Genomic DNA, 17,734 nt, shown 5'->3' with positions numbered 1-17,734 from the left:
CCAGACCGGGGCACGAACCCGTGTCCCCTGCATCGGCAGGCGGACTCTCAACCACTGTGCCACCAGGAAACCCCCCTTCATGTAATTTTAAGGTACAAAAACTTTCAGAGAAAGTTTAATCCAGGGAGGACTCTTAAACTTATTATTGTTTAGACTTTTTCTCCGGGATTCAGAATGTCACGTAGAAACCTTTTCACTGGAGTATTTCTTATTTATTTTTTTAAGGATACAGATGATAAATTATTCCTATATCACTGCTCATCAAGGACCGTCTTATTCATGATAATCTACAAATTATTATCTGGGACCAGGTCTGGTTTTATGGACCTTGTGAACTTAGAGACCTAAGAAGAGTAACATTTTAAATTTGGTTCTCATTAATTTGGAATATATGACCATTTAGATATTTAGATGATAATTTTGAGGTTTATCTTTGTGCTATCTTGTTTTTAAAAAAAGTTCCTGAACGAATTATTGGCTTAATTATGATTACAGAGGAAATGTTTCAACTGCTCCTAAAAATAAGCATGCTGAAACAAAGAAGTACCTTTTGTGGACAAAGAATTGATTTATTAATTACAATCCACTTGTGTATATTATTAAGGAAGTTTTACTATGGATTTACAAGACATCTCTGGCCTAGTTTCATTTATTTGTAAGAAATGATAGTTTTCATATTTTTCATTTACTTAAGCTGGATTGTTACTCAGGCAAAATTAATGAAGTTCCAATGTGGTAAGAATGTCTTCTCACTCAGCATGTACTGAAGATATCCTAACATATTTCATAGACAATAGCCAGCCCTACCCTTAGCGGAAGAAGAGAACCAAGTTTGTGTTCTTGGAAACTGTGCAAAGAGCTCCATGAGGGGAAAGAATATTACTCGTGCATTTAATTAATATATAAAAAGTCAATGACTATCTTCAAATTTACAGTGAAACTGTAAAAAACGAAAACAACATTTCAGATATTCAGTAGTTATTAGCCCTTTTTACTGTTGTTAAATGCTTTTAAGTAATTCGAAAGATACCAGGCAAGAATAGCCACGGAATTCATGTGCAAGAGAGTCAGCAGGGCATTTTGTAAGTAAGACTCTAAGTAGCTAATGAGGAGCATGTGGGAAAGGAAAGAAACAATAAATAGGAAAGTGTTTGTACACCACAACAGACATGTATTATTATTATTATGTGAAATTCACAACACCCACTAACAAAGAGGAACATGGGAATCAAAATTAAATTAACGTGCAATTGTAAAAATTATAGTCTCATATAAATAAAAGCAAGACTTACGTTTTTGAAACAGAAAAGCAGTCATTAAAAATCCAAAAGAACTTCTGTCTTTCCAAGAAGGAATAATAAACAATTTTTTAAGTCTGTCAGTGTTTTCTGAGCTATTTTACATTGTTCATAGAGTCCCCCATATTACTGTCATAATAAAAAATTAACTTCTAAACAAATTAAATTGAGGTAAAATTTGGTATCATTGTACCAGCGTCCAGGTAGTAAAACCTTCCTTTGTGTGAATACTTCCTTTGTGTGACTACAAAATTACTTTTTACTGCCTTGTTTATTTCTGAAAATAATAGGGATCCTTTCTCTTTATTCCTACACTCACATAACGAATATGTATTGAGCATCCCAATTTACTGGCTTCTAGACAGTGCAAACAGAACAGATATGATTCCTGCCCTCACGGAGCTTGATAATTCTCCTGAACACCTGTTTTCATCCAATCTGTGGTATGAATCTCTGTACTCAAAAATGCCGCACAGCTGCTGGAATGTTCCATCTTTAGAATGTCACAGGTGTCTGTCCTCATGGGTAACATACATGCAAGTTGCACAATTGCATAGACCAGATTCAGTGAGAACAGACACATTGCATTGAACACTTTTCTGCTTACATGTGACTATTTTGGTTCATAGTAACACTGCTTCACCTTATTTTTGGGTCTATTTGATAAGATTTCGTTTTCTAGAATCTTGAGGTCTGAGGGTATGACCTCATTGTTTAAGAAACCGGAGAGCTGAATTTAGGACTAAAGCACTCACTTATTCATTCATACATTTGTATTCAGCAAATATATTGTTGAGGAAAACAGTCGTAGCTCCCTGACATTGTAAAGCTTACATTCTAGCAGAGGGAGACAAAGAATGGCAGACATATTTGAAAAGTACTATGGAAGAAAGAGGGAGTAGAGCAGAGTGAGGATGATTGGAAGTGACAGGGTCAGAATGGCAAGTAGAAATGTTAAAGGTGGTAGTTAGTTAGGGTAGACCTCACTGAGTGAAGGCTTGGTGGATTTGAGGAAACAATCTATGTAGATATCAGAAAGAAGAATGTTCCAAGCAGAAAGAAAAGCTGGAGCAAAGTCCCTTAAGGATGAGTATGCCTGGTTAAGAAAACCAGCACAGTGGAGCAGAGTAAGTAAGGGCAGGAATGCAGGAGGGGAGGTCACAGGGGTACCTGCTTAGTGGGAAGGTTAGAAGGTTATTTGGAATCTCAGAGCCCATTGTCAAGAGTCAAACAGGGAAAGCTTTGCAGATTTTTTTTTTTTTTGATGTTTGTGCACCAAAATTCACTTGATATGGTACATAAGTGGACAAATCCTGAAGTCTGGTGTGTATATAAAAGTGCTTACAAGGAAACAGATGATACAGAAATGAAAAAAGTTAATTGGATCCATCATTCTGTTTGGGGTTTATAAACCAAATATGAAAATGTTTTTTACAGTTATGGAGGAGAGATGGCTATCCTTCAACAAAATTCTGAGCCATCAAAAATTACAAAGGTATAACTTTGCAGAATTTTGAGCAGAGGAGTGGCTTGATCTGAATTATGTTTTTAAAGGGTGACTGCAGCTGCCCTGTTGAGAATACACTGCAGGGAAGCATGCAGGCAGGGAGACCTGGTAGGAGGCTCTCACAGAAATCCAGGCAAGATGTGTTGGTGGCAAGGAATAGGCTGGTTGTAAAAAGTGGTTGGATTCTGTATATATTTTGAAGGTGGAACCAGAAGGATTTGCCGATGGGTTGGTAATGGGATGTGAGAGGAAGAGAAGAGTCAAGGTGACTCCATTTAGACGCCTAGGGCAAAATATATTAATTTGCAAGTCTTCATGTCTCTTTCCTTCTGTATTTCACATATTTCTAGTAGTCTCATTTCCTAATCTAGAAATAATGTTAGGATTTTTTGGTCTAATACTTCCACTAATTATTTACTGAACACTCACCGTGTAGTAGGTGCAGTGGGGTATGGAAGATGAGCAAAACATTGATTATGGTCTCAAAAAAGATCACAAGAGGCAATACTGTTAGACGTGGAGATACACCGTAAAGGAGAAGCATATCAGATTTATAGGGAGTCAGAGAAAAGAGCTGTCCCTTTGCACTGTGAAGAAAAGGAAAGGCTCAGCATCAAGTTAGCCTGAACAGAACTTTCAGAATAATTGGGTTTGAGGATCGCCAACCTGAGACGCCTTCTAGGTGGGCACAGGGACCTGCACAGCATCCAGTCCAAGGCGGAATGAGGACAGGTTGCCTGGAGGGAACAGCTGGGCAAAAAGATTAGACAAGTGGTCCTCCTATTTCAGAGTGCTTTGGGCCAAGGAGGTGGGAGAAAAGATCAGAAGTGTGGGGAGGTGTGAGAGACGTTTCAGAGACAGGACCACTGGCGTAACAAGGTCTCAAAGGGAAGGCTGAGGGTTAGGGTGCTGTTACTGAGAGGCTGGTGATGCCAAAACGGAAACATGGGCATAGAGGGAAAGGACCTTCTCCTATAGTCTTTCCATCTGGACTGCAGAGACAAAGTGAAAGAGAAAAACTAAGATCAATTCTTGTGACAAATAATGAGCACCCCCATTTTCCCAGCAGCAGGTTTGAGGACCTAATTTGCTTGATCCTCTATTTGCCTGGGCTGTGACTGTGATTTGTGTGATCTAAGAAAGTCCTGGAAAAGGAAAGAATATGGTAGATATAAGACTTATTCCTTTAAGATAAAAGGCTAAGAAGCACAGGCAATTTTTATTAAATTTAAAAAGACCTTCCAAGGTTTACAGAAGAACTTTTCAAAGCTCATTTGAGGTAAGAGCCACAAATAACTACCTGCTCCAGCTCTGTTCAGTTCCTCCTCTCAAAATTGAACCGAAATGCAGTCTGGCTTCTCTGCCTGGAAACTTCTTCCGGTATTTTCCTTAATGGAGCACAGAGGCAGAGGGGGTGAGGAGAAGGTCACTACTTTGAAGGTCTATGAAGCTTAAAACGTTCTGGCTACAGACTTCAGCTGAACCAATTTTGTTTTCCATGGTGAAGTCGAACCAAACAAAATCTTGGGAATGTGCCCAAAGAGCTTGTATTGAATATTAGAATTTTAGAAAGCAAAAGAAGCTGGAGGATTGATTATTTTGGCAAAGAGCACATTGTCAGCAAGGTGTTTCTTCACCCTTCGTAGCGTTTTCAGAAATGTTGAAAATAATTTGAAAATAATTAGAAGCAAACACAAATGTTGGAAAGAAGCACTCCGGGGGTAGTTTCTTCCAGCCCGACGTTTTTCAAAGACCTCAGCTGAAAGTTGGGGGAGCACCCTTTGAGGGGAGATGGCGTGTTCGCTAATGAATATAGATAGCATTTCCTTATGGGCCGTATATTTTTTCCAGCAGGAAGTGGATAATCTACTATGACATTTCAGTGGGTTGGAACAAGATAGATAAATCAAATGCAAGTTACCCTGTTTCTTTATCAAATGAAAGATAAATGCCTTAATGGATTAGCAATCATGAAATATATAAGTATTTATAATACAGTACTGCTTTATAACACCATCTGCCAAAGAATGGTATTTATTCAGCCACTGATATGCGAACAGATTTTCTTCCACATTATGCAGAGAGGAAATATATCCTAGTGTTAACGAGCATGCACTTTGTATTTAGCCAGCCTCGATTCTAACAAAATTCTTTAGTTGACTGACTGTGTTGTTTTGATAACGTTACTTAACCCCACTTTCCTTTGTTGATAAAACGGTATAATAATCGTCCTACTTTTAAAAGTCATTTAGTCTATCAAACAAGATAATATGTGAAAAGCATTCCACCAAACGCCTAACACATGTAAGTACTCAATAAATAATAGCTGTTCTCATCATTCCACTGGTCAAATTTGACTCCACACACAATGAGAGTTTCACAGTATTTGGAACATCTGAACTGAATGCTTTTGAAAGGAGTGCTGAGAGACTAGATGAATGAGTCCCTCCTCTGGTTCTGGCAAATAGGTCTCTGTTTTAAAATTGAGGCATAGAATCAGTCTCCATAAGCTAGATCATGCTGTAGTAACAGTTCCCAAATAACATTGGCTTAAAACAACACAAGTAGATTCCTTGCTCACATCCCATGTTCATATGGCTTGCAAGGTGGAGTTGTTATAGCAGAGAGACCTGGAGGGGCTTACCTCGGCATTGAGTGTTCTGGCCTGGAGGTGGGGCATACACTTCCCTCCCATTCACAATTTGTTGACCAATCCCATGGCCTCACACAAAGGGGTCAGGACATGTCACACTATCGTGGCCCTGGAAGGTGGAAACTGGACATCTGATGAACACTGATGCCTACCACAGGACCATAGACATAGTTGAAAATATACTCTTACCTCGTAGGTAGTGGGGCTTGAGGCATCTTTATTGAGCTCCAGAATAATGAATTAACGTCTGCCACAGCAGTAGTGATATATGGTGCTTCTGAACCCTGGGCAAGAGTGGGTGACTCATCCAAGTTGGTGGTACACACCACATGTTGCCTCGAGTTGCTGGGATGCCGGACCATATGAGCAGTGCCATCAGTTGAGTCCTTCTGTTCAAGGTGTCCAAAGCCATTTTTATTCTCTATGGCCTTTTCTCACTCTTCCATGCTAGTTGAAATGGCTTTATCTGTTTTTATCTCACATCTAATGGGCTTAATGTGTTCTAACTGTGTGGCTCCCTTTGGCGCCCTGGACGCCATGGCTGAGAGGCACCATATAAAAAACATGGTTATTGTTATGATGATGAGTTCAAGCAGTGGAGGGGAAATTGTGAAATAACTTGGTACTGGAGCTATCATTATTTTCAGTGAAATGAAGTTTGGCTTCTTATTACACTAGTAAGCCTTGAAGATTAAATGGTATCTATAGTACGTATCTTAGCAATAGTCCAGAGAAGTCAAAATAAAAACTTTCGATACAGCATTTCATATATTATGAAACAGATGTTTGCTTTTAAGTATTCTTAATTTTTTAAAAAAAGTTGACACCCATATCAGACATAAAAAAAAAACAACAAATGAAGAGACCCACACACTTGATTGTATTCATTCTCTCTTCCATTATGATTGGACGGCCAGCTATGTTAATTAATTTAACCCTTAGTACTGATCCTTTGCCAGTTTGCTGTGAGGTTGAGCAATAAGTTGTTTCATTGCTTTAGAAATGCATCATGAAGACGGAAGGTGCATGGAGTTCTGGAAAAAAGGACCGTTGAGGTCCCTTCCCTCGTGATGATGTGATATTATGTTCCCATTACTTGAATATTCATTATGGTTTCCCACATGTTTTTGGCTACCTCTGTTTCCTGAAACTGTTTACATTATTAAGTTGGTCTGGATTATAGAAACGTAGCTCAAACTCTGTGTATAGTTAGAGTAGCTTGGGATGTTTGCATCTATGGGGTAGATTCCCTTTTCAGCCTAAGAGAATCGTGGAAGGTTTCTAAGAGGAGATGAGACGGAATAGTCAGGGTCTTGTTACCAAAGGGCCTCAAACCACAGATGGAAAACACGACACAGGGCTAGTCTGAGGAATTTTCTGGCACACCAGGAACTGGGCCCTCCCTGTGTCTTGAACCAGATAACTTTCCACAGAGAACACAGTGAAGGCTTCATTCCTTTTGGGGTGGGTAGAGAGGAAAGCTTTGGAGAGCATTGCCTGACTCAGAAACATGAGAAATCAGAACGTATCGATGCTGCTGTGTTTCCAGGACCTCCTACAACGAAATAGGCGGAGTATGACAAATTAATGTGAAAAGATGAAGTAGTAATGAGTACCTATTGCATAAGAAATCTGGTAGAACTGTGATCTAGAAACACAGAGGGAATCGACTGTCAGAAGACAGAATCTGAAGCTGGCATGTTCTACTCCAAGACCCCGAGTTTATTTTCCAGCTTAGATAATTCTCTCTTCTTTTGCTTTCTCCTCTTTACTGGGAAGCAGCGTGGCCCATTGGCAAAGATTCGGGATTTGGAGCAAGACTCTCTGGCTTGGAATCCTGGCTCAGCTCCTTTTAGCTCTGCGACCCTTTTAGCTCTGTGACTTCCCTGCTGTGTTGCTCAGTTTTCCCGATTTTACAAATGGGGATCATAGTAGTACCTTCTGGGCTGAATGAATCAAATGTGCAAAGCACATATAATAGTGTTTGGCACAGAGTAAGCGTTCGTTAAGTAAGTCCCATGTTTCCAAAGTTCCTTTTAACATAACTAGTTAAAATTCGAGAGAGTATAAAATTAATTTCTGGTGTATGTTCTGATGCCATTGGAGATAGTAAGTATGTACTTATCAGATGATCAGGTAATCATTCAACCTCCCTTAGCCTCCCTTTTGTTACCTGTAGGAAGAGGAAAACATACCTATCTCAAGGGGTTGTAGTGAGGAATACATGAAATAAACATTTGAAAAGTGCTGCTTAAGAAAAGGTTCCTTCCTTATAGCACAGGGCACTCTGCTCAATACTCTGTAATAACCTAAATGGGAAAAGAATTTGAAAAAGAATAGATACATGTATATGTATAACTGAATCACTTTGCTGTATACCTGAAACTGACATGACATTGTTAATCAACTATACTCCAATATAAAATAAAACTTTTTTAAAAATTAGTATCTGAAGACAAAAAAAGCTGCCCTTAACTAAAATGAATGAATAGAATTGATTTTTTTTTTTTTTAAAAAGTGTTCCTTCCTCCCTTTTCCTTTTCCTTTAAATAATCTTATCCTTGACTGTTAAAGATTTTTAAAAGTTAAGGCTTTTATCCCCAACTTGCTGTCATGAATCTGAAATGCAGCTCACTTGTCCATGTTCTGGGAAGTAGAAGTCTGAAATTAACAGGTGACCAAGGCTCTACTTAAGGAATCTAGGTTGCTAAGGTCAGCACTGCAGCAAAGAAGGAAAGGTAACAACAGCAGCTAGCATGTATTGAGTGCTTGTTGTGTGCTCGGTTCTGTTCTAAGAAGTTCTAAAAATCCTCACAACTTTATATGGAAGGGACCATTTTCATCCCCATTGTACAGAGAAAGATGCTGAGGCACAGGTGCTTAAGTAAATTACCCAAGGAGATACACTCAGTACGTGGCAGAGCCAGGATGTGAATCCAGACCCTCTGGCTCCCCAAACCCATGCTCTTAACCCCCTTGCCATGTCACTTCTCGAAAACAATGGCTATGAAGTCAGCAGATCTGTATGTGCGTCTGCTGTGTGCTGTGTGCCCTTGTACACGTTTCATAACCTCTCTGAGCTGCATGTTCCTCTTCTGTGATATAGGAATAAAAGGCACTGATAAATGCAAAAACTCTCTAAGGTTATTGTGAGGATCAAATTAGATTAACAAATACAAAGCTCTTCGCCCCAGGCCTGGTATACAGTAAGGGCTCACTAAGTAGTAGTTGCCAATGTCATCGTGTATGACTAGAGACTGGGGCAGGTTCCTCCTCATCTACCTTTGCATTTCGTCATCCTCCAGCTCTTGACCTATGGGTTCCTGGAGGTTTTTTAGTTCCGCCTCCCAAGAACGGGCATCCGCAGAAGTTGAGGTCAAAGGCATTGTCACTTTCCTAGACTCTGACACACTGTTCCTGAGGGACCAAGGGCAGTTCACACACAGTCCTCATGGAGAAATGGGTCTAACCCACAAGCTGTGCCACTCAACCCCCTTCCTGGTGAGGGCTTTGCCCACCAATCCTTAGACTAGGTAGACTCCTCACAAGGACAGCACTTGCGGTTCCAGGTTTGGTACCAGCTGAAGTGCTGGAGCTTGCTGTGGTGTACATTTCTTTCAGCATTTTTTGGTTTGATTGCCTTTATTAATGCAGATCAAAAACATCCACACCTTTGGGAATCCCTGAGTGTCTATGACTCAGCCTCAGAGAACTCTGCGTTTCTTTCTCTGCCTCTTTCTGTGAGCACAGCGTCCACAGTTCTTTCACAAGTAAAACTGCCCTGATTTCTACCCCTTGAGTCAGTGGAGATGTGTCTGTTCAAGGCCAAGAATTCCTCTTTGCAAGAAATGCATTTATCTCCGAATTTATGAGCTATACAAATTAATTTTTCATTCATTTAATTTGCTTCCTGGGGACACAAACCATTTTGATGCAATAGATTTTGATATAGAACTTAGATAATAGAGGAAAGGCTGCCTGAATAACGAATTTAAAACCTCAGCATCAGAGATGTTGGAATAAATACAATTGCCTTGGAAATATACTGCTTTGGAATGAAGACATTTAGATGGTAAATGACCTCTACATTTACATATCCTGGCCCAAACTCTTCCCTGAATTCCAGACTTGCATAGCTAAAGGCTTCTCTCCTCAGATATCTCATTGGCAAGTCAAACAGCATCTTCAAAAAAGAATTTGACTTCTGCTTCCACCCAGGCTTGTCTGTGAATCCATTCAGCCTTCTGCATCTGGTAAATGGCCTCACCAGTTACTCAACTCAGAAAGGGGAGTTCTCCTTTGATCCTTCTCCCTCCCTCCTCAACTACCTTGGGTGGGCCTTGTACTTCATCAGCAAGCCCTCTCATTCTATCACCGAATAGCCCTCAAATACATCCACTTTTCTTAAATTCTGTAGGCACCATCCTAGTCTAGGCCACCATCGTCTCCTCTGATCTCCCCAGAACAGCCTCCAAGCTCATTTGATCGCATTCTCTGCCCAGCAATGGGAGTATTTAAGTCTTGTCACTGCTCTGCTTAAAGCCCCAGCTGCTTCCCAGTGAACTCAGAATAGGATCCAAGTTTACTACCATAGCCTATAAATCCCTGTGCCTCTCCCTCCAACTTCATCTAGAAACTACCAAATGATGTTTGAGCCACCCTGGAACTTTTTTCAGTGCCTTGAACATCAAGCCTGTTCACACAAGTTAGCCTAGGTACCCAACTAACACAGTCAGCTCTGTAGTACTGTAATAGGTTTATAATACTTTTCACACAAATAACACATAAAAAACAAGCACAAAAATAAACATTTTTAATCTTACAGTACAGTACCTTGAAAAGTACAGTAGTCCAGTACAACAGCTGGCATCCAGGGGCACGTTCACATCTTTGAAAGTTCACAAATTGAAGGTTCGGATGTAGGGGACTGACTTTACTACCCCATGACCCCTCTCCACCGTGCCTGCAATATTCTCCTCTTTTCAGCTAGGTTTCTACTCATTTAATAATTTCTATCAAATTAAAACTATTTATTTGTTTGCCTATTTGTCTGTCTTCCGAATCAGAATGTAAATTCCATGAAAGGAGTGTCTAGATACATTTTGTTTGCTAACATATATCTAGATTATATAGCTCAGATCTTGACACAGGGATACTCACAAATTATATGTAGAATAAATTAGTGGATAAATGAATTAATAAAATAATATAAATAGTATTTATTCAAATATCTTTAATTGTTAGCAATAATTAGTTCACCACATTTGTATTGAATGACAGTGCATGGACCGCGGAGTCTGACGTATAGGACATTTTGTCCTGGTTCTCTCTCTTACTTAACTGGGTAACCTTAGACAAACTAACCCTTTAAAGGGTCTCGATTTCTTGATCTGTAAAATGCGAGTTATAATGCTCTCTGTTTTATAAGTTGAAAAGTCCAGTGAGATAATGCAAATAAAAAGCAGAGTCCACAGTCATCACAAGTGTTCAAGAGAAGATGCTTGCTGTTATCTTCATTAGAAGGACCACAAAAGGCATTGAGGGCCAATTAGCAAATACAGTTGGCATTTTCCTGCCGGCATAGGGCAAACAGCAACTAATAGACAATCTAATGCACTATGCTTTGTGCCATTATAGAGGATACAGAGATAATAAGCGCTTCTTGAATGTTCTTGGCATCAAAGTCAAATGGATTTTCTTTACTTATATTCCATCAGTTACTTAAAATCTTGCCACATTGTAATTTGCTTCATATTTGAATCTTGATTTTCTTAGGCAAATTTTGTGTTTTTCCAGAGTTCCTAGTTCTTACTTTTTCTCTTGCGTATGTAGCCTTATCTGGTTATTTTACTTTTTCCAACCTCTCAGTCATACTGATTATACAGTTAAGGCTCTTCTGCCTCCTTAGACTCCCCCTTTTGCAGATCTCTGTCCTTCTCCATCTCTGCCTTGTCCAAGCTGTCGTTCTGGGACCTTCCTTCCCTACACTTCCTGGCTGGTCCTCTGTGCGTACCAACATTTTCCTCTTATTTCATTTACTCCAGTGTTTTACTGGAGTCAACTTCAAGAAACATACTTAGTAAGTTTAATCTTTGAAAGTTCGAAAATACGTTCATATTTGATTAACCATTTGACTGGATATACAATTCTAGGTTTAACGTCATTTCCGTTTAGAAATTTGAAAGCAAGCTTCACTTTCTTCTAGTTTCTAGTAGAAACCAGTGAGACTAGTCTATATTGAGGTGTTTAATCCTTCTGCTTTCAGCCCTACTTCTAGTCTAAGATCTGTCTCTCTCTTAACCATTGATTTTAAGAAAAGAGGCTCAGGAATTCCCTGGCGGTCCAGTGGTTAGGACTCGGCGATTTCACTGCCAAGGGTGCGGGTGCGATCCCTGGTCGGGGAACTAGGATTCCGCAAGCCATGCACAGAGTGGCCAAAAATATAAAAAAAATTAATTATATTAAATTTTTAAAAAAGAGGCTTTTGGGGAGGTGAAATAGACCAATTGGCATCGACTTCCTCTCAGTGTCCTTGTAGAATATTCTGTGCTTCAGCTTTCTCTGCCTCTTTTCCCCATCAACATGATCCCATCCATGTCATTCTTAAATTTGTTGGAATATCCCATTCACTAGTAATGCTCTCTCCCATCCTTTTTCCTCATATGAAGTTTTATGTTTGTTTGTTTAACTCATGTACTTTTATTTCAGTGGCTTATCAGGAGAGAGTGAAGGCAGTTATAGCTGTTCAAAGCCCCAAAATACACAACTTGAAATTATAGTACAGTTTGCCATCATTTAGAGTTACTGTAATTTATTGAACCAGTGCCAAAGTTTTGGACATATTTTCCTAATTTTTTTTCAGTATTACAACTATTTGACCTCTTTATCTAGAAGGAAGCGGTTAGAGATAGGCCTTTGAGGACAGTACATGAGGGAATGATTGCTAAACACCTACTCTTAACAAGGTAACCTTTGGAAGCTACGAAAAGATGGAAAAGTTTTCTTTCTTTCTTTTTTTTTTAAGTTCAGAATGCCCCACAAAGAACCCTCACAGGCTGTGTGTTAGAAAGCCTTGTGGGAAGGAGAGAGGTATTAAGAGTATTAAGGAGATTTAGAAAGTTGTTTATTTAGATCCTTGCCAATAAAATTTGTCAATATTCCTGATTACATCCATAGAAAAAAAAATTTTTTTCAGCAGGATTTCTCCATCTAAGTGTGTGAACACTTTTAAAACTCTTAATGTTGAGTTGACAAATTTCCCTCCAGAAGGATTGCACCAATTTGCATTCCTACCAATCACAGACCTCTTTTTTTTTTTATTTATTGTTTTTGGCTGCGTTGGGTCTTCGTTGCTGCTCGCGGGCTTTCTCTAGTTGCGGCGAGTGGGGGCTACTCTTCGTTGCGGTGCGCGGGCTTCTCACTGCGGTGGCTTCTCGTTGCAGAGCGTGGGCTCTAGGCACACAGGCTTCAGTAGTTGTGGCGCACAGCCTTAGCTGGTCCACAGCATGTGGGACGTTCCCAGAGCAGGGCTCGAACCCAGGTCCCCTGCATTGGCAGGCAGACTCCCAACTACTGCACCACCAGGGAAGTCCCAATCACGGACGTCTTAAACACACGCTAAGATGACATCCACAAGATGATTTGCTAGTTTTATAAACAAAATTGGGGCTCATTATCTTCATACACATTTATTTGATTATTACTGATGTTATTACCCATATTGTATTACCCAACTGCTCAAACCAATCCTCCGTAGGTATTGCCAGCCTCACTTTAGAAATCTATAGACTGAGACTCAGAGACTTTTTTTTTTTTTTTTTTTGCGGTACGCGGGCCTCTCACTGTTGTGGCCTCTCCCGTTGCGGAGCACAGGCTCCGGACGCACAGGCTCAGCGGCCATGGCTCACGGGCCCAGCCGCTCCGCGGCATGTGGGATCTTCCCGGACCGGGGCACGAACCCGTGTCCCCTGCATCGGCAGGCGGACTCCCAACCACTGCACCACCAGGGAAGCCCTCAGGGACTTTTAAGAATTCTCAAGATCACACAGCTTTCAAGTGTTTGAAAGCATATGCGGGTGTAGATATTGCTTTGCCAAAAAGTAATTTAAGAACATGTGACTTATCTGCTCATCGTTTTTTTTAAACAGAAAATCAGATCATTCTTTCTGGACCTTAGATGTAAATAATTATGTCAAACATGTTCTACTTCTTGAAACAAATAGTTGAAGAACCCTCCATGCAAAGCCTAGACTGGGAGGGACGTCCCAGGTACATAGGATTATTGCACAGGGTTACAAGGACAGGATTCAATGGACCCATGAGAACTTAGCTTTCTCTGGGATCTAGATATTGCCTTCCTTGTCTCACTGTGCGTGTCTATATTTTTAAGGGACTGTAAATTTCTGGGTTTTATGAACCATGTGGCAAAATGATCCTCCACAGTAGCTCCTCACTCTGCCCCATCCCCAGGTTCACTTTCCAAAGATTCAGTTACCTGTTGTCAACCGTGGTCTAAAAATATTAAACAGAAAATTCTAGAAAAAAATAATTCATAAATTTTAAATTGTGTGCCATTCTGAGGAGAGTGATGAACTCTCCTGCCATCCCCCTCTGTCCCTTGAATCATCCGTTTGTCCAGCGTATCCACCCGTTAGTCACTTAGTAGCCCTCTAGGTTATCAGATTGACTGTCCGTCGGTGGCAGCACGTGTGTTCAAGTGACCCTTATTTTACTGAATAATGTTCCCAAAGCACAAGAGTAGTGATGCTGGCAATTCGGATATGCCAAAGAGAAGCTGTAAAGAGCTGCTTTTAAGTGAAAAGGTGAAAGTTCTCAACTTAATAAGGAAAGAAGAATAAACTGTAAGCGGAGGTCGCCGAGATCTACAGTAAGAGCGCATCTTCTATCCGTGAAATGGTGAAGAAGGAAAAAGAAGTTGGTGCTAGTTGTGCTGTCACGCCTCAAACTGCAAAAGTTAAGGCCACAGTGTGTCATAGGTGCTTAGTTAAGATGGAAAAAGCATTAAATATGTACAGTAAGATATTTTGAGAGACCACTTATACATAACTTATTATTATAGTATATTGTTATCATTGTTCTATGTTATCAGTAGTTATAGTTGTTCATCACTTACTGTGCCTCATTTATAAATTAAACTTTATCATAAGTATGTGTGGATAAGAAAAAAGAGTATACATAGGGTTTGACATTATCTGTGGTTTTAGGCATCCACCTGGGGTCTTGGAAACTATCCCCTACAGATAAGGGAGCACTGCTGTATTTAAGAAACGTATAGAAAATTACAATGTGAAAACGGCCAGTACAGTACAGATACCTATACCATACTCTGATATTAAATTACATGGATAAACCCCAGCTTCAGAATCTTTCTAAAATCAATCATATGCAAAATACCTGGTTTCTGAAGGGGCATATGAAAAAGTATATACAATTTCATAAACTGCAATATGGCTTACTTAGTAACTTATATTTATTTAAAGAAGCCTAAGCTTTCCAAATGTATAGTATCTTCCAGGTGTCTTTATCCTAGCAAGTCTAAAAATTACCAAGTAATACCATTCCACCAACCTAAATTCTCTAAGATTTTTTTGTGCAAAGTGTTAAATGCCCTTCATCCCAGACTTGGTAGCATAGTGTTCGGTGTGGATCTGGAAGCTCCCAGGAAAGGATGGTGCATAGTGAGGGTGACACAAGTTGAACTGCCCTTTCCTATGGCTGGACCTGAAGAATTCCCTTATGCATCATCCCTGCAGGGAGGTTAAACGTCCAAGTTCTAAGTACCAATACCACAGTACTCCAATGTGGATGAATCTCAAAAACATTATGCTAAGTGGAGGACACCAGACACTTAAAGGTCACATACTGTATGATCTCATTGATATGGAATATCCAGAATAGAGAAATCCCTAGAGACAGAAGGAAGGTTAGTGGTTGCCAGGGGTGTGAGGGGAGGGGAGAATTGAGAGAAACTGCTTAAGGGATGAGGGTTTTGCTGAGAGTGTAACTGAAGGTGGGGTCTGGCTGCTCGCCAGTAAAGAGGCAAGGTTGGCAGAAAGGAAAGTCTGCCTGATTTTGCATGCCGGCGAAGGGGGGGGGCCATGCGAGGGAGGGCGGATGCCTGTCCAAAGGCCGACTCCACCCCTCACAATCAGAGGGCAAGAGCTTTTATAGGTTGAAGGAAGGGGCTACATGCAGAAACAGCACAGTCAGCTCTGACAGTCATCCTGAAATCGGTCATCGCTGGTCTGACCAGCGTCATCCTGATTGTTTTAAGTACGGTTAATCTTCAGTTCCAGGGTCGGTTTGTTCCCATTTCCTTGAGGCCAATTCTTGGAATTGTGGCAGCTAATGTCACGGCTACAGTCTGGCCATCACGTAGTTAACTTCTTCCACCTGATGGGGTTTCAGCGTCTATAAGACAGCTCACAGGATAGGGCTCAGAATATTATCTATAGCCCTTGAGAAGGAACTAAAGGTCCTTAACTGCGCTTAATGACTAAACTATTATTATTTAGTCTTGTTGTACGGTTTTCCTTTGTTTCTGCATTTTCTCATTTTTCTGATTAAACTTATTCTTTGGTTAAAGTTTTTCCACAGACAAAAGGCAGGCGGAGGACATGGGGGCCAAGGACCACAGGTGGGGTCCTGCTCCGTTTCAGGAGCGATGGAAATATTTTGGAACTAGATAGAGGTGGTAGTCACACAGCATTGCAAATGTATTAAATGCCACTGAATAGTTCACTTGAAAATGGTGAATTTTATGTTGTGTGAATTTCACCTCAACCCATTCTTTTTTTAACAAAACTCCAAGTTCCTAAACCCAACAGACCTGGACTTGGAAACTGACAACTTCCTAGCTGTATGATGTTGGGCAAGTTATTCTCATTTTCTAACCTGGATCCTAACTGTAACCGTTTTACCTTAAACCTCCGGCAACATCCATACAGGATTGCCGTGAGGATTATAGGAGATCATGTATGTAAAACCTTTGGCACAGTGGCTGGCACATCCTAGATTCTTAGGAAACGGTAGCTACCACTGCTAATACTCCTGGCAGCAGCAGCAATAGCAGTAAATGGTAGCTGTGTTTCAACCCAGATTCCTGAATAGTCAAGTGACTGTTTTCCAGTTGATCGTCTTGCTTCAGGTCCTCCAGTAGGAAAAGAACACATACCTGACTTCGACTTCAGCCTTGTATTCGCTCAGCAGAGTCCTTCTTTTGAAAGACAAGTTTTAGATGAAAACCATGGTTAATGTCAAAATGGAACACATCCCTAAAATACCAAATTATCAGCTTTCCCGGGAGCGTAGGGGGCACTGCTTCCCAATGTGTGCTCCTTTCCTGAAAAGGGACCAACCCGTGAAAAAACAGTCATACACTGGAGCATTTAAAGGGAAGTGTGAGAAGGGGAAGAAAAAGGAATTTCCCTGAGCTTCAGAGAAGGAAAACTGTGCAGTCAGTTGGAAGTTGCCGTTTATCTGGAGTGCATGGTATGGGTGACAGACAGGGGCGGCTTGATGGTTTTAGGAGGTCTGTGTCCTCTCTCTCCATCAACAATGGCTTCCTCAACATGACCTTTTCTGAATGGAATTCTCCGAAGAGCCGGGAGCACATTTGCTGCTTTACTGACTGACATTCTGTTACCCACATGTGCTTTGGTTTTATTTGTTCTTCCTATGAGCTCCCCAAATCGAGAGGAGGCTGGAAGAATTTTTATGAGATAGAAATGTACTGTTTTGTAGTCTCCTTGTGACTCCCTAATTTGTTTTCCCGAAGCCTAATCAAGTGAGACGTAAAGGACAGCCAACATAAATACCATTTATTGAATGAGGCAACAAAAGTAAAATCTGTTGAAACAGCATGTTCCCCAGCTTGTCCATGGAAGAGTGAGAAGCAAGACGAGGCTGCTAAGGTTATGGAAAGTACATGGTCTTCAATGTGAGACAGCTCAGGTGGACATGGATTTGCTTCCTGGTGCTATTAATTATTAGCCATGTGACCTTGAGCAAAACCTTATTAGCTTTGGGGACTTTAGTGTCATTATGTGAAGATTGGGGAGGATAAAATCCATTCCCAACAGGTGTTGAAAGCATTTCTTGAGTTACCCTGTTTGCAGTGGCTCAGTGCTCAGCAAAGAGCTGACAATAAACATCCTTTTCCCCTTGCACTGCAAAGCATCAAGGGAGGTGATGGGGCAGCTTTTGTCATCATAGTGGCCGGCAGGTTTTGTGCATTGTTGTGGGTTAGGGGATGCT

General features: G+C 40.6%; 1 protein-coding gene across 2 annotated transcripts in view; it reads left to right on the top strand.

Moving 5' to 3' along the window:
- SUGCT (succinyl-CoA:glutarate-CoA transferase) overlaps nucleotides 1-17,734 on the top strand; it is a 689,175-nt gene that overhangs the window by 662,331 nt on the left and 9,110 nt on the right. The window lies entirely within an intron of this gene.

The sequence above is a fragment of the Tursiops truncatus genome, chromosome 9, assembly GCF_011762595.2.
Source record: "Tursiops truncatus isolate mTurTru1 chromosome 9, mTurTru1.mat.Y, whole genome shotgun sequence".
NCBI classification, from domain to species: Eukaryota; Metazoa; Chordata; class Mammalia; order Artiodactyla; family Delphinidae; genus Tursiops; species Tursiops truncatus.
Note: the sequence above shows the minus strand (reverse complement) of the source record. Positions and strands in the feature narration are given on the sequence as shown.